We start from the raw sequence: 24,263 nt of genomic DNA on the forward strand, positions 1-24,263 counted from the left end.
CAACTTTATTATCATCTTAGAGAAAAAAACACAACCATTGGTGAAAATACAAATCACTCATTTTTATGTGAAACTAATTAATGTTAATAAGCAAACAAGATTAATGTTTGTATAAACAAAGATATGTTATAATTTAACAAAAAATGTGTACTAAATCAGTTTATGGTGGTAATGGTACATATGATAAGAAAACAATATGTGAAAGACAAAACAAATTTCCAGTGGGACAATAATAAAAAAATACAGTTACACTTCTAATGAGGGCAATTAATATGTATTAAATAGGGAGGCAAATAACATTAATTATTCTCTTATGGGGGCAATATTGCTAATATATCAGGTTGCAAAAATATGTTATATATGTTTAATTTTATTAAGAGAGCAATATTATTTATTAATTTATTTAATCATTTTATTAATGGGGCAATATTAGTTGGTAATTGATGGAAAAATGTTTTTATGATGAGGGCAGCATTTTTTATTTTTGGCTATAAAAATGTTGCCCACATCATAGAGTAATAATTGCTATCCTTATAAAAAAATATTTTTCTAACACCAATTAACAAAAATTAATTAATATTGCCCCATTATATATATTTTTTTTAGTATTTTGTTTGTGTGCTACACAGGAACCCTATGTACATAGACTCAGGAGAAGAAGGAGAAGGCATCAGTGTAGGAGGAATAAACCGGCTCATGGATTTTTTTCTTATTATTATTCATTTTTCATGGTTGTTTCCTTAGCTAAGCTAGTTTCAGAAATGTAACTACTGAAAAATACCTTTTTGTTTTCTTCAACATTTGGTATAGACAATGATACAAAATATGCATTTATAGGGGGTTTGGCCTACTCCATATTTTGTAGCATAATATTGTGTATATGTTAATGTAATATTATTGTTTTAAGTAGCTAGCATACATTGTTACGATTTAAAAAAAAAATTATTTTACTTATTAAAATGTTTGTAATATTCTGTAGTCATAGATATCCAAACCTATGTTAGAGCATAAAAACCCATAGTGGTCATTATATAATTATTTTCCTTTTAGACAAATAGAAATAAAGCAATAATAATAGAGAACAAAAGTTTTGTGAATGTATAGACTATTATATATACTACAAAAGTAAACTTTTATGCAATTCTTTGCAAAACATATATTTCATTATAAACCACTGTGTTATGTAAACTCTTCCCCCCTTATATCTATCACCCCCTTGTCTTCATTCCAGGAATAGGTCAGTTTGCTTGTCAGACATAAAGCAACTTGTGTTACTAAACCATCATGTGACAGACAAGGAGAATAGAGAATGTAAACGGCAATCCAGAAATTCCAATTAAACATGCTCTTAAAAGATTGTAATTATTCCTATACATATTGATATAGATATATTTTTGCTATAGACAACTATAACCTTCATTACATACAGTGGCTACTAAGCTGCTCTCATATCTCGTGTGTTTGTATTCATTGACTGTTATTTCATTGACTCTTTTAGGACGTGTTCCTCTTTGCAACACTTCCTAATAGAGCCATATGTAAGGTCACCACCTGGTATTTTCCCAGCCTGCCCAGTGAAAGAAGTGACTTTGTGCCAGTGTTATTAATATGGCAAAACAAAATGGTTATAGGAGGGTTATTAGTAATCCAACAGAGAGATGCAAAGCCTAACAGGTGTTTATTGCCTATAATAAAAACAGAATTCAGTACTGTAAATTCTGATATTATTACTTAAGTGTTTCTCACAATTTCTCAGAATTTGTGAAACAGTTTTTTGTTACTCATTTCTCGAAAGACTATAAAGTGTATTTCTGACAATATTCTATACTATATAACCACTATTGATGTATTGTAGAGTAAGCAGCAGTTTGCCCAGAAAATGTATATTTTTTTCTGACAAATATTTTATAGATAATGTCATAAAATGGTCAATTATACCTTGTTTATTAATGAATATCAAAAGCAATCAAATAGTTAACATGGCATGTATGTAATAGAAACTGAGACTCAACATCTCTTCAGCTCATTGGCAGTAGTAGTGCTGGTCAGTGAATCTGGCAGCCATACAGAATGTACAGTTAGAAAGATAGAGTGAAGTCACTTTCAGAAGCAGTCTCTCAGCAGCACAAGCCAAGCACAGTCTGCTCTGCGTGTGAAAAGGTGAGAAAATGCAGAGGCAACAATATTTTCCAAATATAATTTTGGGTAAACACATTACTATTTCAAAGTTATCTACTATGATGGGTTGGGGAAGTAAACAATTAAAAAATTAAATATGCCTTTGTAGAGATGCTGGAAGATCAGATTATTACTCATTTCATAACATTACATTTAGATGCAAAGTGTGCACTCAGCCACATAGTATGTATCTGCCTTGTATAATTTAGGCAATTAAAGAGTTGAATTGTTTGATACAGTTAAGTAAAAATTGTATATTTAAATGCAATGTTAGTAAATAAACTGTATATTGCATTTAAATAAACAACACCAATTTAATTGCAAATATTGTTAAGCACTGAATAACCTAATCATTAGCACAATCTACTGCAAACCAAAAATATAAAATAACTTGATGAAAAAATCTGATTCAAAAGCTTTAGTTGTAGTTAAATCTAGATTTTGTTCAAACAACTAACATGCTCAAAGAGTAGTTTTGTACTAGCATTTCACTAAATACATTACATGGGCATAACATAAAATGAACATGACACTCTTCATAGATACTAGACCACTAGGATCATGTTTTTTCCTAATGAAGTGACTTACGCTAAGTAGTTTCAAGATTACAACTTAAATCTATCTAGTTAGCCAATAAGAGTATCACTTTACTGCTACTTCAGTACTGCTTTTCTTCTGATGCTGTCAATAACTAATATAGTACAACATAGCACTTTGCTTCTTAAATAAGCCTGACAATTTATTTATCAAGGTCATATTGTGATTATTGTGATGGTTTATTCAGATTCAGTTGCATTTATAATAAAACCATTAATAAAAAAAATAATGAAAGCAAACAAAACAGAGGATGTTACTTTTCTATAGTTTATCTTAGTTTATTTTTAGAATAAAATGGATCTGGTAAAATAAATGTACTATAAGAGTCTGGATATACAAGTATTTGTATATGTTATAATGGCTTACTTTTGCTGTTCTTACCTCTTTTTCTTTGTTTTAGTTGTTTTTCTCTGCTTTTTATTTGTATTTGTATTTAAGTGAGAAGAAAAAATAACTCTGCCACAAATATAATTTTCAACTGACCCTAATTTATTATGGCAGTTCCTGATTTTTATAAATGTGTCCTTGGAAATGATCTTTCTCCCTGTCCCTCTTTCATTGCATATTAGGTACAATTACCACCATATGGTCTTATTTTCTATGCTTCTACATTAGTATTTATTAAAAAGCTGTGTTTTTATAAAGAAAAAAGTATATTCTAGGTAGTTACAGCCAACAGGCAATGACAGGATTGTGGTGCGCCAAGACTCATGCCATTGTGTTTCATGTAACATGTACAGATGATGTAGCTCAGCAGCAAAGTGTCCCTGGAAGTTATTTTTGTTGGCCACTGTGTGACTGCTACTGAAAAAAATTGCAATGAAAACAAATACAAAAACTTACTGTACATGAAATTTTTGAGCACTGGTGTAAATTTTTGAAGCATGGCAATGGATCGACTTGCACATAAATTTGCACAAGACAAAAGACACAGAAGTTTACAAACCACGATTGCTGGATTTGAGGGGATGCAGCAGTTTGATCAGAAAGATGGGATGAGTTAGTTGGAGTGAAGGCGTTCTTACTGAATTCCGAAGTGGCTGCACCTTGTTTTATGGAGCAGTGCAGAGACGAGATTTACTTATTGTGGAGCAAGTGTGTAATGAGATGACGATATGCATTGTGTTGACTGTCCTTGCCATGGGTTGTGGAAGGACGTTGCAACAACCAGGGCTGGCTCCAGGGGTCGGAGCACCCTGTACCGGCCCCCTACAGTGCACCCTATCTTCGCATGCGACTGACAATGGGGGCGTGGCCTGATTACCATAGGCCACGCCCCCTGCATGACGTTATTAGAAGGCGTGTCCGCCTCCAAATAATGTCAGGCTGGGGGGAGCCTCACTAGCTGGGCTTCCCCCAGCCCTCTCCGTCACTGAAGGGATGTCGCGCGCATGCATGCAGCATCCATTCAGAGTCAAATGTGATGTTCATGTTTTGCATCTCTCCAGAATTTTGTGCCTCTCCACACTCGGCATTGTTGCAAAGTCATCTCCCATGCATGAAGGGGAAGAATGTACCTTGCAATACTAGGGTCACACTATCCAAAAGCACCAATGCAAAAACAAGGCATTTTGCGGTGTGCAATGATGCACTACATTGTGTTCTTTAAAAAAAAAAAATTCATTAAATCAACACAAAAAGCATAGTGAGAAAAGTAATTATTGGATGGCCATCGATTTAAGGATTTACATTCCTAAAATCAGAATCAAACCAGTTAGAGAATTCTTACATTTAGATAAATGTAAGTAATAATAGCTATTGATAATTATGTTACATGTATGTACAAAAATCTGAACAAGTTTATATTAAAGAAATAAAATATGTATAATTTATATTTTCTTTAATTATTGTAAGAGGTAACCGATCTGAATGATTAATATGAGTTAAGGCACATGTATATGACATCCACCATGTCACTAAATACAACCTTTAAGGATTTGCCATGACATTTCTCTCTTATCATGTTTTACAGCTTGGCACTGTACTGTATGTAGTGATATCCATGAATAGGTTTAACCTCTGATTAAGAAACATGCCAATGGACAAAGTAATAATAAACAAGCAAGAGAAAAGTATTTCCTAATAACCATTTTCACAACATATTAAAAGTAGGTTTTAGAACAGTTTTCCTTTAAAGCCCTTCATTTTATTTTATAGGAACTTATTTATTAAATTAACTTGTCTGTTTATAACAGCCATCATGTAGAAAGTTAAGTGTTTGTTCACCACTCTGTTGTTTTTGACCTTTAGTTAAACCAGATTCTATTCAGAAATGATGATTGTGTTGTCAATTTAGCCTTATGGAGGGTACACACAGTCAGATTTTATGGAAGATATGAACGATAACGATTGTAAAAATCATTACGTCGTTCATATCGTTTACATGTTTGACATGCATCGATTAACGATGCGCGTGCCCGCATGTCAGATAACGATATCTGAAATTGACTGTGTTTGCAGTCAGATTTGGACGATTTCATTCATTTAAATACTGTTTAGAAATCGTTCATCGTTCATGAGATCATTGGTAAAATCGCTCAAATCGGTCATCGTTGATCTAGCAAGTCTGACCGTGTGTATGCACCATTAGAAAGGAAAAACATCATTCCTGACTCCAAACAAGGCAATCTCATAGATCTCCAAGAATAATGGACCCTCAATGTCCTCTGCTAATTGTAGCTTCAGATATTTTGTTAAGAAAGGGATCCAATCCATTTTTAAATCCAGTTAGTGAATTTGCTACCACTTTATGGGATAAGGAATATCAGAACTGAATAACCCTTACAGTAAAGTACTCCATTCCTTGTGAAATACCATATGGCAATTTGTTTTTTCATGCAATATTTACTGTACTTACAACAGTCTTTCTTAAAAACATTTTTTAAACATTCTCCTTTGATCTTCAGCTTTCTTTTCCTTCTAAGCTACTTACATTTTGAACTTCAAAAACTCCTTCAGTAGCTGTGTAACTCTGCTAAAATAAACATTTGGATGAAACTCTAGTCACGAATTGCCACGTTGTGATCTCTATTCCCTGTTCATTACAAATAATATCTGTTCTTTTAAATTAAATCAAGATCAGCAGACACTCACAAATAGTTGGTACTGTTACCGCTTGAGAATAGGTCTTTTAAATATGTGAAAATATTAAAAACAATACAGTGGACAGGTTTGACTCAGTTTGGTCCCCCTGGTACTCATATCACAACAAGACTCTTCCTAGTCTTGTGTAACTGGTTGATATTTCATCCCCGACCTAAGTCATCTCCTTTATCCCCCTTGGCCTGCTTCCACCCCTCCCTCCCCCCTCCCATCTCCTCCTTCCTTGAGTGCCCTAACTCTTTCTGTCTTTTCTTTTCAACTTCCCCTTTCTTCTCGGTCACTTGATCTTGCCTTCTCTTGATCATCTGGCTTCCCGTTGCTTTCTGCTTTTGTCTCGCTTTTCTTGCTGGGGTCAATTACTTTGTCTATTCAGGGTTAGCATCATCCTTTCCAATATTTATGTGATTTAAAATGTAATTCTATAATATATAACCTTTGCTTGATTGTTCCTCTTATTTAATGATTCTTGACATCTCCAAATGGTTTTTCTCTTATTGTTATATTTTGTAAACGTAGTAAAATTATGTGATTATTAAAATAGGTGAAAATGTTTGTCTTTGTCAAAAACAACTCGTTTCATCATTGCTGTTTATAGCTGGATAGTTAAAAATCACTGATGCAGAGAAAATTATTTTTTCTTTTTCAATTTTTATTTATAATTGAAAATAAGTATAATTGTTTATGATAGCCGTCACATGACAAACCTGAATTAATACTTTTATTTTGAACGCAAAGCTTATAGGCACTTGTTCGTTAAAAGCACTGGTTAAGAGACACACTTTTTACACTCTGTGGTAGAACAGCTGAAAAAGGAATAACTAAGGATTTACACCTAATGTAAAATCAGCTGGAGTATTCATTCCTGAGTTGCTCATTTGTCATGTGCTGGACTAAGTGGCTTTTGACTAAGTAGAGTTAAATCAACATGAGATACTGCTTATTCTACAAGACAGATTGTGTAAATAAATACCCTTTTAAAAAATTTTCCTATTAAATGCAATTTTAATTTTTTTCATTTTTCTCTGTGGTGGCACAGCTGTTTGAACAAAGAAAATGTAAGGATTTACACTGCTATAAATCTAACTGCAGGACTCGATAACGTTATCGTTCATCGTCCACAATATCGAGCAGTGGATATGCCGTCAATGACCAGCGATGCACGCTCCCGCTGGTCGTTGACGACATCTGTCATTGCCTGTACTTGCAGGGCAACCTGACGATATTGTCAGGTTCTGCAAGTACGGGTATGAGAGAGGGTGATATCACTAAACGATATATTTTGTTCAGTGTGGGTGCTCAATGTTGCTAATGACATTGAGCACATCACTGCTGGGGAAACACTAGATGATATGGCTCATGGAGCATATAATCTAGTGGATACCCACCTTTACTAATTTCTGCCTTGTGGATTATTATTACTTGAGAGAATGCTGTTTGTGTAATATAAAACCACACTATTTCCCCTCTGTGTTGAAATATTTATTTGACTTAAAAGGTACTTTACTATTGTTTTCTTAGGTTAGATATAGGTACATTTTAATTTTTAATCACTGTATAATTGTACACTTTTTTACTTTCATCTGTGATTGGTTGAATTCACTTTTTTTCCCTTTTAGATAATTTTTTTGTTCTATGTGTAATTGTATTTGAAAATGAAGAGTTTTATATCTGCTATAACTAATGGCACCTCTCAAATTAACCCAATAGTGGATAATACTGTTTGGGGAAAATAAATTGTGGGCGTCAGAGGTACACGCCAAGTACATGCAATGCCAATGTTCAAGTAGTTGAGTAATTAATTGCTACTGTGCATGCTCAAAACTTTCTAAAAACTCCTTCGGCTCATGCGTTATCCTGAGTTTATGCACAAAATTTGCTTTTTTGTACGGGCCTGCTGATTTCATACCTGCCTAGGGAAAACTATGGACATTCCTGGTGGTGACTGGGTGGAGACAAACTTTTCTCTCTTTTTGTCTAGGGTTAATAAGTGCACTCTTGTTTTCACTTTTCCCTTTAGTAACATGCCTGGATGAAAAACTGATTGGTGTAGAATATTAAATTTGCTAAAAATTTAGATACAGCATTAATTTCTGAGATTGCTCATTCGTGGCTTGTAAATATAAGGATTAATAGGCCTATTCATCAACACTAAAATATCGTTTTTAAGGACTTTTTTTTAAATACCGTTATTTTAGTATTCATGAAGTATCTTTACACAGGAGATATCACTGATATCTCCTGGTTAAGTCCCCCTCCGTTAATTTACACACTAATTTTTTTTAAATGATTGAATTTGCTGTAATCACATAGCCCAGTGGTTCCCAAACTTTTTTGTATCACGGCGCCCTAGTGTATCAGCATTGTTTTCAATGCACCCCTAAGCCAAAAGTTTGTTATTGAGAAATTCAGAAAAAATTTTAGTAAAGTAGTAAAGTGAAGTAAATTGTGCTGACCTGTCATCTTTAGGTTCATTTATGTGGTGGTGGACAGGGGTGTGCTTCTGTTTGTCTACATATTTACATTACATTGACCATAAATAATTTGATTTGGTGCTGGACCACCAGCCTGAGGCACCCCTGCAAGTGTCCCAAGGCACCCCAGGGTGCCACGGCGCACAGTGTGGGAACCACTGACATAGCCTAAGGACTACTGCATGCAGCACTTATCAGTGCATTTCTTCATTATTTATGCATTTGTTCTTAAATCCCCTAAATTTCAACATTGTGTTTAATGCATTGTGTCTGCCATGGTGTAAAGAAGACCATGAAAATGGAAAATACACTAAGGGTTTCAAACAGCTAATTCTACGATGGCACTAGCAGGGCCGAATTAACGGGGAGGCGACAGGGGCGATTATCCCTGCGACCCCACACCCATTGGGGTTAAAGTGGACCGGAGGAGACGGAACCAGTTCCGCCTCCTCCGGCCAGCCTAACCCCGGGGCCACAGGGAGGCTCCATTTGCCAGGAGCATGCTGTAGCCAGCGGGCGCCCAGCTTCTTCCCCGCAGCAGCACCCGGAGTCGGAGGCTTGAGCCCCAGTTTCCGGCTCATGCAGTGCACTATGGGAGAGACGTCATGATGTCTCTCCCGTAGTGCAGAGGAGCAGCCGAGCGGATTGCAGTGGATGCGGGGCTTAGCTTAAGGTAAGTATGAACTTTATTTTTATTTTTTTTAGTGCAAGCGGTCTACTGGGGGCATTACTGGCGGTGGGGCAGTACTCGGGGGGGAGCATTACTACTGGGGCATTACTCGAGGAGGGGAGAGGCATTACTACTGGGGGCATTACTGGGGGGGATTACTCCTGGGGGCATTATTCGGAGGGAGGCATTATTACTGGGGAGGGGGCATTACTCAGAGGGGGAGGCATTACTACTGGGGGCATTAATCAGGGGGCATTACTATTGGGGGCTCTACTAGAGAGGCAGCATTAGTATTGGAGGCACTAATAGAGGGGGCATTTCTACAGAGGGCTCTACTACAGGGGGAATGACTACTGGGGGCATTACTATTGGGGGCACAACTACATGGGTATTACTACTGGGGGATTTATACAGGGGGCATTACTACTAGGGCATTACTATTGGGTACACGCCCAATTACTACTGGGGGGCATTACTATTTGGGGCACAACTACAGGGGTATTACTACTGGGGGCATTTATACAGAGGGCATTACTACAGGGGCACTACTAATGGGAGTATTGCGTTTGGGCACTGCATAAGGGGCACTACAACTGGGTGCACTGCATACAGGGCACTACCACTGTGGGCACTGGCACTACTGGGGGCTCTGCATAAGGTTCCCGTTCTGCATACCCCCAGTTTGTCACATTTAATAGGGGCCACCACATGTTTGTTGCCCAGGGGCCCCCACAGACCTTAATCCGGCCCTGGGCACTAGGCATAATTATCTAAATTTCCTAGATCTAAGTATTGTGTGTGCGAGTGCTGTGCATGTATAGGCTCTATTATTAGGTGAGTATGATCTCCATGAAACGGTTTACGCTCAAGAGAGAAAGATTACTGGCAGCACTAAATATATACCTTGGTCTATACAAAAAAAATGTTTTTAAAAGTTATTAAATCTAAGAAATAATACTTGGAATTTTTTAAATTCAAAATGATTACTAATATAAATTGTCTGCAAGCATTTTACATCAAAACAGTAAAATCATCTAATAGATTTAAGGATAAAACCTACATTTAAGGAGAAGTCTGTCCCAATGTTTAGATCTCCATAGAGGACATCCAAGATGGTATATCTTAAATATAGTTGTGTCAGGTTCAGAGACAGGAGCATTACTAATCTCAGTAATTCCACTTCTCCCTGACTTAATTGCATCATGTCATTCCTGTCACTGGCACATATCCATCATCGTTAGTTGCAGGGCTGAGATAGATCTGTTATTGGTGATCATGTGCTTAAGGTCAGTGGCACTTACACACTGCTGGTTACAGCATTCTCTCTGTCTGATATTGTATAGCTCTGCCGTGCTAGTGGATTGCCTTATGTCAGTATGAATATTCTGCCTGCCATTTGCCTGACCTTGTAACATTGTTTGACTATTCTATTTGCCATTAAACAGATCTTGGATGTGTGTAAGCAGGGCTGCCATCAGAAATTGTGGGGCCCGGGACTGACAAAATAGACAGGGCCCCCCCACCCCCGATGTTTCTGTGACTCCAGCCCTGCAGCGTCTCTCCAGTTCCAGCCAGCCCCCATTTTGTCTCCCCAGCCAGCCCCCATTCTGTCTCCCCAGCCAGCCCCCGTTCTGTCTCCCCAGCCAGCCCCCGTTCTGTCTCCCCAGCCAGCCCCCGTTCTGTCTCCCCAGCTAGCCCCCTTCTGTCTTCCGCAATTATCATAAAAAAGACAATAAAAAACATAAATTAAATTATATTAATCTTAAGAGATTTTGTTACTTATTTGAACATGTAGCATTCATTGCGTGATCCCTGCATATTGCTCAATATTAAGTAGTTTCTTTCCTCCGAGAAAGTGGGATACAGTCTTTTTATCAAAGTCACTGAATAATTAGTAAAAAGGTTGATAGACCCATACAATGAGTAGAAAGTATCCTTTCAGCAATTGTTATTACCTGCAGACTCCTGTCCCGTATTAAGAGCATATAGTTGGGGGTGGTGTGTGATATACTTTGTTACCCAGATGGAAGTGTGCTCAACCCGGCCAGCGGGGAGCGTCTAGTACAGGCAACTGTCGTTTGTGTGCTCCTGAGGCTGTGTATTCAGCGATGGTGGGAGCCCCATTCCGCATCTGTTACAGCTTCAGCTGTCAAGGTGTTGGAAGCAGACTCCTTAATTGTCTGCTCGAGACCGCAAGAAGAAGTCCCGTCTCGTGCTGGTGTGCTGCTCTGCAGTGCGGTTATGGGGGTAATTTGGATCTCCCAGTAAGCTCTGAGCTCAGCTCTTGCTTGTGAACAGAAGGTGAGTTAATGTATCACTCATAGCCGAGTTTGACTGACAAGCGGTCACGGAGTCTTCTGGCTCATCTTGAAAAAGATGTCCTTGAGAAGTTGAAACGCATAGGTGTTGGGTATGCCTTACTGCGTTCCCGTTGACACGGCTCACTTTACTTATTCACCTGCAGCCAGAAGACTCCGTGACTGCTTCTAGAACCGGGCTCATCAGGAAAAGTCTCAAAAATCCTTTTCAAGGCAGGAGCATGCAACGGTTTTTCAGAGACCCAAGATTGCTCCTCCGGCCCGTATCCACTCCAATGGACCAAAAACTGTAGACCTCCCCATGAGAATCTGGAATCCAAAATCTTCTCCACAATGTTTTCTTGATGACCATGGACAAGAATAGGAGAAGGTCTAGCTGGACGTCTGGAACTGAACCTGGCAGAGGAAAAAAAAATTTTAAGTAAAGATCAATGGAAAGTATATTTAATCTTCAGTGTGTTGGGTAACTTCAGCCGAAAGGCAACCGGAATTATCTGAGATATGATTCTGAAGGGACCAATAAATCTAGGACCCAACTTTTGTGAATGTTGATGTTCTTTGAAGACAGCCAATCCAGATCTCCAACCTTGAACTTGCATGGTTTGCGATGGTGATCAGACAATGCTTTGGAATGAAAAGATGCTTTGAGAAGACACTTCCTAACCTTCTTCCAAACCAAACGGAGCCTAGAGACTGGCGTGAAAAAAGTTCTTCCAAAGATGGTCTCAAAGAATTAGTTCTAGGATGCAGTCCGGAATTTTTTAAAAAAAATGGAGAAATGGTAGATGAAAAATGACAAGAATTATTGAATGCAAATTCCGCCAATGGTTAATGAGAAACCTAATAATTTTGATATTTGGAGATAAAACACCGGAGATATTACTCCAAGGACTGATTGACCCGTTCAGTCTGTCCATTGGACTGAGGATGGTATCCTGAAGACAAACTGAGGCTGATGCCAAGAGAAGAACAGAAGCTCTTCCAAAAATGAGCCACAAATTGAGTTCCTTTATCTGAAACAATGTCCACAGGTAAATCATGAAGTATGAAAATGTGTTGGATGAACAAAACAGATAACTCTTTGGCAGAAGGCAGTTTGGAGAGTGGAATAAAATGATCCATTTTACTGAAACTGTCAACAACTGTCCAAATGACCGAACACCGTGAAGCAGAAGGTAGATCAACAATAAAATCCATTGCAATATGAGTCCAAAGTTTAGATGACACTGAGAGGGGAAGAAGAAGGCCAGAAGGAGCAGTATGAATAGTTTATTATGGGCACAAACATCACAGGCTGACAAATTCCCAAGCATCCCAAGCTTATGCCCTTCTGCTCCACGGGAGGTTTCTGTCCTCCCTGAGCTGTCCTCTCTGAGCTCGCCTTGGAACAAAGATGGACACCATACTGAGCAGGAGAGTAATACAGCAGTCTTGCAGATACCCAGGTGACCAAGGGCTTTCGCTGAACAAAAGTTGTAAGAACTGCTTTCCGAAATCTCTCAGGGACAAAGAGTTATCCCAACAGCTTTCCCAAAGGAGCTTCAGACTGATAGGAATAGAGAGTATTAGCTAGATTCCTAGTCAAGGACAAATGAATATGAGAAGCAGAAGGAGTAGAAGGTAGAGTGGGTTGGAAGCTTCGTGAAAGAGTATCTGGCTTGAGATTTTTGGAACCAGGCCTATAAGAAATAACGTAATTGAAACTAGTAAAAAAGAGTGCCCAATGTGCTTGTCAATCTTTTAGCACTTTCAATATAGGATAAGTTCTTATGATTGGTCAAGACAGTAATTTGATGTTTAGCTCCTTCCAACTAGTGCCTCCAATCTTCGAAAGCCCACTTGATGGCTAACAGCTCTCGATTACCGACATCGTAATTCCTTTTCACTGCAGCAAATTTGCGTGAGAAAAATGAACATGGATGGAACTTCTTATACCGGGGGTCCTTTTGTGATAAGATAGGAAACCAACACCAACTTCGGAGGCATCCACTTCCACTATAAATGGAAGATCTGGATTCAGAAAATGGAGAACAGGAGCAGTGATGAACGCAGGCTTCAGAGAATTAGAAGCCTGTATGGCCTTGACATACTAGTTAGCTGTATCCGCTCCTTTTTTAGCCAACTCCACAATAGGTGCGACAATAGAAGAAAATGACTAGATAAATCTGCGATAATAGTTTGCAAAACCCAGGAAGCGTTGGATAGCCTTGAATGTGGATGGTTGAACCCAGTCAGAGATGGCTTTGACTTTACTAGAGTCCATAAAGAATCCCTGGGCAGAGATGACATCCCAAAAAAGAGACCTCCTTCCCCTCAAACTGACACTTTTCCAGTTTCACATATAGGTTGTTCTCTTGGAGTTTCCATAAGACTTGTTTTACATGGTGGCGATGTTGCTCCAGGGATTTAGAATAGATGAGAATGTCATCTAAATACATGATGGCAAAGACTCCAAGGAATTCTCTCAATACATCGTTAATGAAGTCCTGAGAGATGGCAGGAGCATTTGATAGACCAAAAAGGCATGACAAAATATTCATAATGACCAGAATAAGTATTGAAGGCCGTCTTCCACTCATCACCCTCTTTAATCCAGATCAGATTATAGGCCACTCGCAGGTCCATTTAAAAAAAAATGGATGTCTCACAAAGTTGGTCAAAAAGAACTGAAATTAAGTGCAATGGATAAGAGTTCTTTATGGTGATGTTATTTAGGGCCGGGAAATCAATACAGTCTAAGTGATCCGTCTTTCTTCTGCACAAAGAAAAAAACAGCTCCAACTGGAAATTTGGATGGATGAATGAATCCCTTCTGAAGAGCCTCTTGAATGTACTCCTGCATTGATTGACTCTCAGGTAGAAACAAAGTATATAGTCTGCCTTTCGGAAGTTTTGCTTCTGGCTGTAGTTCGATGGCACAATCATATGGATGGTGTGGAGGCAGGGTATCCACTTTTTTCATAGGAAAAATGTCATCGAGGTCCCTATAAGGAGCAGAAATGGCAGATGAGGGCTCCATCTGCACAACAGCAGCTACTCGAACTGGTAGAGCAAGACCTTGAGAGTAACAGGTGGACCCTCACTGCAGCACTTCACCCGACTGCCAGTTAATGACAGGATTGTGGATCCTAAGCAATGACAGTCCCAGGGTGACAGGTGCCAATGGACAATGAAACAACAGGAACAAATGTAAAGTTCCAATAGAGAGTCAGATAGGCAAAGAGCGGGAGTTGACTACTCCTTGGGAAATTAGGTTACCATCCAGGCCGACAGAGACAGATTGAGGTAAGGACTCAGGAACCAAACCTAATGAGTTAAAGAATGAAATGTCCAAGAAATTGTTTGCAGAACCACTGTCCAGGAAGGCAGATATGCTTATTTCTCTATCAAGAACTTGGATAACTAAAGGAATGAGGACTGAATTACTGGGAGAGACAGATGGAAAGCCTAGATGTGACTTTCCCTGAACATCTAGACTTGCCTTTTCCCGACTTCATTGGGCAAGCATATGCAGTATGTCCTTTACCACCACAGTAAAGACAACCCCAGTGATCACCTTCTTTGCATTTCCTTGGAAGAAAGATGGAAGGCCCCTAGCTGCATGGGCTCTTACTGATCAGAAAGAGTCACCCAAACTGGAGATCATGGAGAGAGGACAGACAAGTCTTTCTCCAGTCTATGCTCCCGGAGTCGATGGTCAATATGGATGGCCAGATGCATTAAAGAATCCAGATGTTCAGGAGCAGGGTACTGAACAAGTATGTCTTTGATTTGGTCAGAGAGGCTGAGACTAAATTGACTACGGAGTGCAGGTTCGTTCCACCTGCAATCAACAGACTACTTGCGAAACTTGGTGCAATAATTCTCCACTGCTTTCTGCCCTTGTCTTAATGACTAGCTTCAGCCATTGGCACTCTGTCTGGGTCATCATATAAAAAACCAAGGGCCTGATTCAGAGCCGAACGCTCTAACCAGAGCGCTCGCTCTGAATCAGTGCCCTCCTCCATGAAAATGGAGCGGCCACCTGGCCGCTCGCATAGCTGCGGCCCTCATTCATAGCGTGCGCTCTGCTCAGAGCGTACGGCTCTGAATGAGGGCCTTAGCTCCTTCTTTACTTGAATGACCTGACTCAAGCTGGCAGTGTCTGAACTGACTTCACGTGTGGCAAGTTCGAAGGGCTGGAGAACCTTGCACAACATGGAAATCATTCTCCACTGCACTTGAGTCAGGTGCATAGCCCCTCCTTTTCCTATGTCATGGGTGGATGTATAGGCTTGAATGGCCTTTTGCTGCTCCTCCATCCTCTGAAGCATATAGAGGGTTGAGTTCCACCGCGTTACAACCTCTTGCTCCAGTCTTTGGCATGCAGTCGCTGAATGGCAAAAGTGCCCCGAAATTTTTTGGGTCACCCAAAGCATTTTCTACACTCCCCTGACGTTTTTCAAAAAATTCTGCACCACCATATTTATTGTGTCAGCAAAACATGGGACATGCTGGAATTTGCCCAGATGTAATGCCCACACAATATTGGTGGCGTTGTCAGATATCACAAATCCCCAGGAGAGTCTAAGTGGGGTAAGCCATTGGGCGATGATTTCCCTCAGTTTCTCTAAGAGGTTGGCGGCGATGTGCCTCTTACTGAAACCGGTGATACACAACGTAGCCTGCCTTGGAATGAGCTGGTGTTTTTGAGATGGTGACGCTGCTGTAGCAATGCAGGATCCTCCAGAGGAATCCCGGATAGGAGAGGAGTCAGTCATGCCAGTGACATGGCTGCAGAAATACTTCCGATCCTGATTGAGGAGGAAATTGACGAGGAGGGAGTTGCTGGTGTGGTTTTCAGGCACTTGGATACAACAGACAAAGGGATTTAGGTGTCCCTGGACTGCTTACGGTCTTAGCCACAGTTTCTGAACTTGACAGTAACTTTTTATGAATGCGCTGTAGGGAGGATGTTCCTAGGTGGTAAACGTCCTTACCCCTACTTATTACACCTTTACATAATCTCCATATGGCAAGACAGTTGTTGCCCGGATTTGGATAGATATATTTCCAGACCGAAGAGGTGGATTTTTTAGTCTTCTTTCCAGGCATGATGGGCTTTTTCATCCCACGGACAACAACTGTCACTCCCGGGGCCTGATTTAAACAAACCACATCACCATCAGAATCCTCCTCGTCAACTTCCTTCTCAGCGCCAGATACAGCATTATCCTCATCCGTTGTACTTCAACAGTGATATCTTCAATTTGAAAATCAGCAACTGGACTGTGGGTGCTCCTTTCAGCACTTACAGAGGGCAAATGGTGGAAGGTGCCGCCTCTTCCTGTCCAGTGTTGGGAAGGTCAGGCATCGCAACCGCCGACACACGTGGACTCTCCTTGGGGATTTGTGATATTTTCTTAGAATGCATAGTTCTTTGCTGTGCTTTTGCCAGCTTAACTCTTTTCATGTGAAGCTGAACCACTAGTCATGAACATAGGCCAGGACCTTAGCCGTTCCTTGCCACTCCGTGTCGTAAATAGCATACTGGCAAGTTTACGTTTCTCCTCAGATGATTTAAATTTATTTTTTGGGTCATTTTACTGAACTTTGTCTGTTTGGATATTACATGCCCTCTACTATGACATTGGGCATTTCATCATCTATGTCATGACTAGTGGCAGCAGCTTCAGCACTAGGAGGAAGTGGCTCTTGATCTTTCCCTATTTTATCCTCCACATTTTTATGGAGTGAATCACCCCTGTAAAAATTATTTGTATGAAGGGCAGCATACCCCTACACCACACAGGGCAGCCCCTGTAAAATTATTTGTATTAAGAGCAGCATACCCCTACACCACACAGGGCAGCCCCTGTAAAATTATTTGTATGAAGGGCAACATACCCCTATACCACACAGGGCAGCCCCTGTAAAATTATTTGTATGAAGGGCAACGTACCCCTACACCACACAGGGCAGCCCCAGTAAAAATAATTTTTTTTATGAAGGCCTGCATACCCCTACACCACACAGGGCAGCCCCTGTAAAATAATTTGTATGAAGGGCTGCATACCCCTACACCACACAGGGCAGCCCCTGTAAAATTATTTGTATGAAGGGCAACGTATCCCTACACCACACAGGGCAGCCCCAGTAAAATTATTTGTATGAAGGGCAACGTACCCCTACACCACACAGGGCAGCCCCTGTAAAAATATTTTTTTTGTTTTTGAAGGCCTGCATACCCCTACACCACACAGGGCAGCCCCTGTAAAATTATTTGTATGAAGGGCAGCGTACCCCTACACCACACAGGGCAGGCCCTGTACAATTATTTGTATGAAGGGCAACGTACCAGTACATTACACAGGGCAGCCCCTGTAAAAAATATTTTTATAAAGGGCAATGTACCCCTACACCACACAGGGCAGCCCCTGTAAAATTATTTGCATGAAGGGCAACGTACCCCTACACCACACAGGGCAGCACCTGTAAAATTATTTTGATGAAGGGCAGCGTACCCCTACACCACACAGGGCAGCCCCTGTAAAAATAATTGGGACTGAATATAGTATATACAGCACAGGACAGCACCACTGGACTGGACTGATACAGCAGAGCAGGTCATCCCCAGACTGATACAGCAGCAGCACAGCACCACTGGACTGGACTGATACAGCAGAGCAGGTCACCCCCAGACTAATACAGCAGCTAGGCACCACTGGACTGGACTGACACAGCAGAGCAGGTACCCCCAGACTGATACAGCAGCACAGCACCACTGGACTGCACTGATACAGCAGAGCAGGTACCCCCAGACTGATACAGCATCACAGCACCACTGACTGATACAGCAGCCACTTTCCCACAGACACTAGACACATCTTCTCACTACCCTCTCCAGGACTGGCGGGAGGCGCGAAATGTGGAAATCCCGGGTCTTGCGAGAATCCTACACCAGGATGATGATGCTTTGCCTCATTCCAGGAACCGAGTCTGGCGGGAAAACCCGAGCCAGACTCGGTTTCTGGCTTGGATTGGGCGGGTTCGGATTTCGAAAATCCGAACCCGCCCAACCCATATTATATATATATATATATGTATATATATATATATATATATATATATATATATATAGTCAGAAATCCACTGCACTCGCCACTCCTAGATTTGGGGTGCAGACCTGCGCTCGCCATTTCCAGGACTGGGGTGCAAGTGGCCTGTGACCACATTGCTTACATAAATAAAAACAGAAAACCCAGCACTCACCATGTTTAAACACTCACAATGATGTATAAATAAGTAAATAAATAATGGGGATTTAGTTCATGGATTGATCAATGCATTTAAGCCCGCAGCCCACATCACGGGACCCCACCTTCTGCAGGTCCTACACTATCCGTCACACTGATGGAAACCTGTTAGCTGCTATCACATAGTTTAGACTGAAAAAATGTTACCTGGTTTAAAGCTCACCTGCCAGCTAATGGCTTTTAAAGGTAAGGCAGTCACCTGACATAGCTTCTATCACACTACCAAAAAGACAGCTGACACAGGTTAATATAAACGAGTTTGCACATGGGGTGCATGAGAAAGCTATGATCACAAAAGGTTAATAAAAATTAACCGCATAAACAAAGTCAGAAATCCACTGCACTGTTTTTTATTTTATATATATATATATATATATATATATATATATATATATATATATATATATATATAGACACACAGTACTGTGCAAAAGTTTTAGGCTGGTATGGAAAAAATGCTGCAAAGTAAGAATGCTTTGCCTTCAGAACAGCATCAATTCTTCTAGGTAAATAGTTGAGAAATTGCATTTTTTGCCTAATAATAATCAAAGAGGTGCTGCAGCAGCCATAGTTAAGAAGTGTATTTGATTGCCAAGAGAAATGCCGTTTGCTGGTTATTTATCATAGAGAAGTATTGATAGGAACCATTATACTTCTTTACAATTGAAATTTGCAAGGTCACAATTCATCCTTTCTATATGGTGTTTAACTGTTCTTTAAACTAGTTTGTTGGCAGCTAAAACAGGTTTGCCATTTCCAGAGTGATGACTTTACCGCTATTGTCATGGATCAATGTATTGAACAAGAGCAGCACAGTATTAGTATTGGCAGTAATAATCTAAGAAGGTCTCATATACTGTAGGGCTTGTTGACTCTCAAAAATAACAATGATTTAAATAATTATGGAAAAACAGATTATTAGTATAGGAAAAAAAGAAAATAGTCAACATCCCACACACTACGTTCTGTGCCAAGTAAAAGCTCAGAACATAGTTGTTTTTTTAGAACTGATCCTGCTAAGAATTCCTACAGGGAATCACCATAGTGGGGACTTCAATTGGACCCTAGAGATGGCCTTTGACTCTTCCACAATCCTCTTTAGACTCTATTTTAGGGATCTATAGAAGGTACGAAGCTTACTTGAAGAACACCAACTAAAAACATCATTTAGAGCCATTATTCCCACATCATTGTTATATGTGTACAACTCCCAAACTTACCTAGCCATGAGCTGGATAGTCCATCTGCAAAGAAGGTAAGTGTTCCATGGAGTTTAATGCTGCAGGTAAGGTGGTCACATACTTTCCACAATGATACTCTAGAGCACTTGCGGGCTTTGTGACAATAAGGAGTAAACAATTCCAATGGCAAAAAAAGTGATCTATACAAATCAGCGGGGACTATGCATTAAAAGATAGAAACGGCAAGTACATTTTTGGGGGAACAAATGCATTTCACCTCACCTTCAAGACTTTTTCAAAGATCTCGAACAAAGCAATAGATCACGATAGAGGAAAATGTCCTTACCCAATGGATACAAACCTTAGACTCCAGTATTGTCAACCATTGTCCACCCCATGATTAATACCACTCTTTTCCATTGGAATAAACATAGACAGTTATGCAGCATCTTCAATATTCTATCTCAATTATGCACACTTGAGTACAATGCGTACCTCACACAGACGCTTGTGCCCCAGACCCTCTAGAAGTGATCCATTCTTCAGCCATTACATGTCTGCCAGTTGGTTTATAGTAAAATGATCCATCCCTTCTCCCTTCTTTGAGATGTATTATCTCTCTCAGATCACTGGGTCTATATTCAGCTCAAAGACTACAAAACTGAATTGTAACTCATCGGGCAAAGGTTTGAGTCCATCTGTTCTACCACACTATATATTCTCCATGATCTGCAGGCTACTTGTGGAAGACTCATGGTCTGTTCCCCCCAAGTTCACACTGACTTGGAAGAGGGATATCCACAAAAACTTATACCTGCTCTGTGGGAATGGATTTTTTCATTATTTGCCTGCACCAAAGTGTCAAGTACTAGAGACCCAGTACAAGTTCTGACTAGGTGATACAAATGCCCTAGTATTTTATATAAAATCATATTGGAATGTTCAATTTCTATTGGCATTGTAGTGTCTTGGGACTCATTGGCACATTTGGTGGAATTGCTCAAAAATCCAACTGTTTTGTCAGGTTTTTACAATCACTAGGGAGGTTTTAGGTGATGGGTTTCCACCTTCTCCAGACTTCTGGAACTTAAATCTTACTTGCCACCTGCTAACCACTTACAAAAAGTCTCTCCTAGGACACTTTAATAATGCAGCCAAGGTGGTTATACCCCTTTAATAGGAAAGTTCACTGCCCATTGGACTTTTCATGTCCTTGTCCAATCACCTTATCTATGCTTGTGTCACGACCAGGGGTGACAGGCTGCTGAGATCGCGGCGCTGGTGTTTCCAGCAGAGGTGCAGGTTCCTGGAGAATAGCGCTGGGTGCTGTGAGTCTCCGCAGACCAAGGGCTTCCATCTGGAGGCAGGTGAGAGGGGCTGAGACTGGCAGAGCTTCCATGCTGTGACCACTGGGCGCGGCCATCTTGGATTTGGGTCACATGTCGTTTCTGGCCAATCAGGTTCAGTCTGGGCTGGGGAGGCTAGCAACCAATCCTGCACTACCTGAGGGTACTAAAGGGCTGTCCAGAGGCTCTTTAGTTGCCAGTGCAACGTCTATCACAGCGTATGCTGTGAGCTAGTTCTCTGTGCTCCTTTGCTCATTTAAAGTGTCAGTACCAGTGTGTTTCTGCAGACTCCCCTCTCAGCCTTGGTGCAGTTTGCTCCTGTTACTACCTGTCTCCTGATCCCGTCTACCTGCTATACCCAGCCTACCCCGGGTCTCTAAGTTCCGCCAGTGTCTCGCAGCCTGGTTCTGATCCCGTCGCGTGCCACTGCTTCATGAGTCATACTCCCCTATGGCCGGCTGCCTTCAAGTACCAGCAAACAAGTCCTCATTCCTCATCCGACTCCACTCCGGGTCCAAGCGCACGCCAAGCCGTGACAGCTTGATAAGAATGCAGAGTTGACCCCCACATGTTTTTGTTGGATGGAGTTTAAAGAATCTGCTGCCTACTTTCAGTTAGCTCCATCTGGTTGACCTTCTTCCAGCATTCTATCTAGCCTCTCTTTACACTCTGAGATTGGGCTTTGGGGTCAGTGGCAGCTGGAGATCCTCTCTACCCTCACCCCTTGCCCATTCTCTCCCTCTGTCTTGTTATCTTTCTGTGTTATACTCTTCTTTCATATTTTTGCTTATATTGTAAAAAAAACAACTGGTTGGTAGTACTGTACATTGTTTCTTGTTTTAATACTTACCATATGCTGTAATGTATCCCTGTGTCCATTGATAAAGAAAGTTTATACAAACATATTTGGAGAGCTTGAAATCACTGCTTATCTCCACACATCAGCGATTTTGTTCTCCAAACCACTGGATTTATTATTTAAACTGAAATAATCAACAATTTGTGGAAAAGTGCGTTTGTTTAGAACCAGCCAAAAATGTTCCAAACTGCCATCAACTTTAAGGTGAGCACTCTATAGGGTTGCCTACTGCCTTTAATTAGTTGATAGGGTTTTGCAGGAGTAGTGGTATAAGAGCTATTTGTTTTGTGCTGTGTTTTGTCTAGTTCGGTTTACAATATATTGTTATTGTCTGTTTTTAATTCTCTGTATTATTTATATGCGAGTGTTGTGTGAGTGCAAGTATTGGTACGGTCTTTCTTTTCTCTGTTTTCTGAATTATCTGTCTCATACCCCTTTTCCATTGGCCAAAATATCCGGGTTATTGCCGTGTCAACCCAGGTAGCAGCTCAGTGGAAAAGGCTCCTAGAAAAAAATCCCAGGTCTCAAGTAGGGTTTTACGTAGGTAAAACCCTGGTCAGGCTCAATGGAAACGGGCAACCCAGGTCTTTTGACCCAGGACCCGTTAACTGCATGGTGATTGGTTGGTATTCAGTAGCTGTCTTTGACAGCTGTCAACGAGGAGGGAGAGATTACTGCCTCCCTGTATGGTCTGGACCATTCTGGTTTTTACCCCACCCCTGGTTCATATGGGGAGGCTGTAATCTCTCCCTCCCCAGTGACAGCTGTCAAAGACAGCCTCCCGAATGACACCCCACCTGGAAAGGACCCCCTCCCCTTGCTGCCAGTCCGCTCCGGTCTGGCGTTCAGGGGTGATCTGGAGTTTCCGGTGCTTGGTGATGACATCATCTCCAAGCGCTGGAACTGCACCTGTGTGCAGTGTGAATGGCGCCGACCCGGGGTACTCCCGGGTCAGCGCCGCAGTGGAAATGCGGTAAATCCCAGGTCTGTCCCGGCTTGGAACCATATTCCAAATCCCAGGTCAGACCTGAGATTTTGATGGAAAAGGGGTAATAGTTGTTTTCGTTTGTCAGGGTGGCTAGTGGGAGAAGAGGGAGGCTAGAGATAGCAGAGAAGAGGAGGTAGATATCACCTTGTAGCATGAGGTAGAGTAGCAGGAGGTGGAGTACTTTTAGAGCCAGGTTAGTATCCTATCACTATCCTAAGACAAAATGTTGGTGCAGTTTAAGGTTAACTTATGAGGAGAGCTAAGCTACAAAAATATCAAAGCCTATAAAATGATAGCTGTGAGCACGATGTATGGAGCTGTTAATGCAGGGGACACATTGGAAAGGATAGTTGAGAACTACTGGGAAAAAAAAGTCAGTTATAGACAGATGAAAGACAGTACTGTATGTCTCATGAGATGAGCAGCGTCTGGCACAGGAGGTGGTCCACCTCTTCCTTTCAATTTACTTCATGCGAGGAATAATTAGATTAAGTACCTCCTAGCGCGATACTGGAAGTTGCGTATGTGCAAGACACTGCCAGGCCTCTCTCACTACTTCAGTCTGGTAAGTATAACCAGCATTATTTTTCTAGAAGCATGTATAGATTTTTTTTTTACAAGTTTTACATTTAAAGAAGCATTAAACATTCAACTTAATTCATACTAGATGCCTGGGCCATAACTAGAGTTGTGGGACTGGTGCTTCCACACAAAACGCAAGGGCTCTGTGGGTAGCACCGTCACCACGCCATTGCCTTTGCTTCTGGCTAGTAGGGTGCCTACAGCCAGGATCACTTGTGCAGTGCCGCTCGTAAAGCCAACCAGGATTCCTCAGGATGGCTAGTGAGCTCTGCACTTACCACTGCTGCTAGCCCTGCCCCTTTTCTGCAACATCATGACGCTCAGAGGGGGGGGCCTGTTATGGCCATGCTAGATGCCTGCCATATGTAAGTATATAAACATGCCATGGCCAACACATATTTGAATTTCACACAGAACAGCCTCCATCAAATACTTGAGTCTCCTATATCCAAATATTTTCCGAAATACAGAATATTTTTAGCATGACTGAGATAGTGAAACCTTTGATTTTTGATGGTTCAATGTACACAACCTTTATTTTTAATAATTTTGTGCCTTAAATAAAGTATAAAATGACCTATAGGCTGTGTGTATAAGGTGTCTATGACAAATAAATGAATTTCATGTATCTACACAAACTTTGTTTGAGCCAACACATTATTGAAAATATTGTATA

General features: G+C 40.8%; 1 protein-coding gene across 1 annotated transcript in view; it reads left to right on the forward strand.

Moving 5' to 3' along the window:
- The first annotated feature begins 2,118 nt into the window (after positions 1 to 2,118).
- Positions 2,119 to 24,263, forward strand: part of LOC148508475 (serine/threonine-protein kinase SBK2-like) — a 52,321-nt gene continuing 30,176 nt past the window's right edge. Inside the window, exon 1 of the mRNA XM_088444492.1 lies at positions 2,119 to 2,160. The gene's annotated coding sequence lies outside the window, so the exon portion shown is untranslated. The remainder of the gene's footprint in view (positions 2,161 to 24,263) is intronic.

This window comes from Taudactylus pleione, unplaced genomic scaffold, assembly GCF_031769625.1.
Source record: "Taudactylus pleione unplaced genomic scaffold, aTauple2 ptg000366l, whole genome shotgun sequence".
Classification (NCBI taxonomy): Eukaryota; Metazoa; Chordata; class Amphibia; order Anura; family Myobatrachidae; genus Taudactylus; species Taudactylus pleione.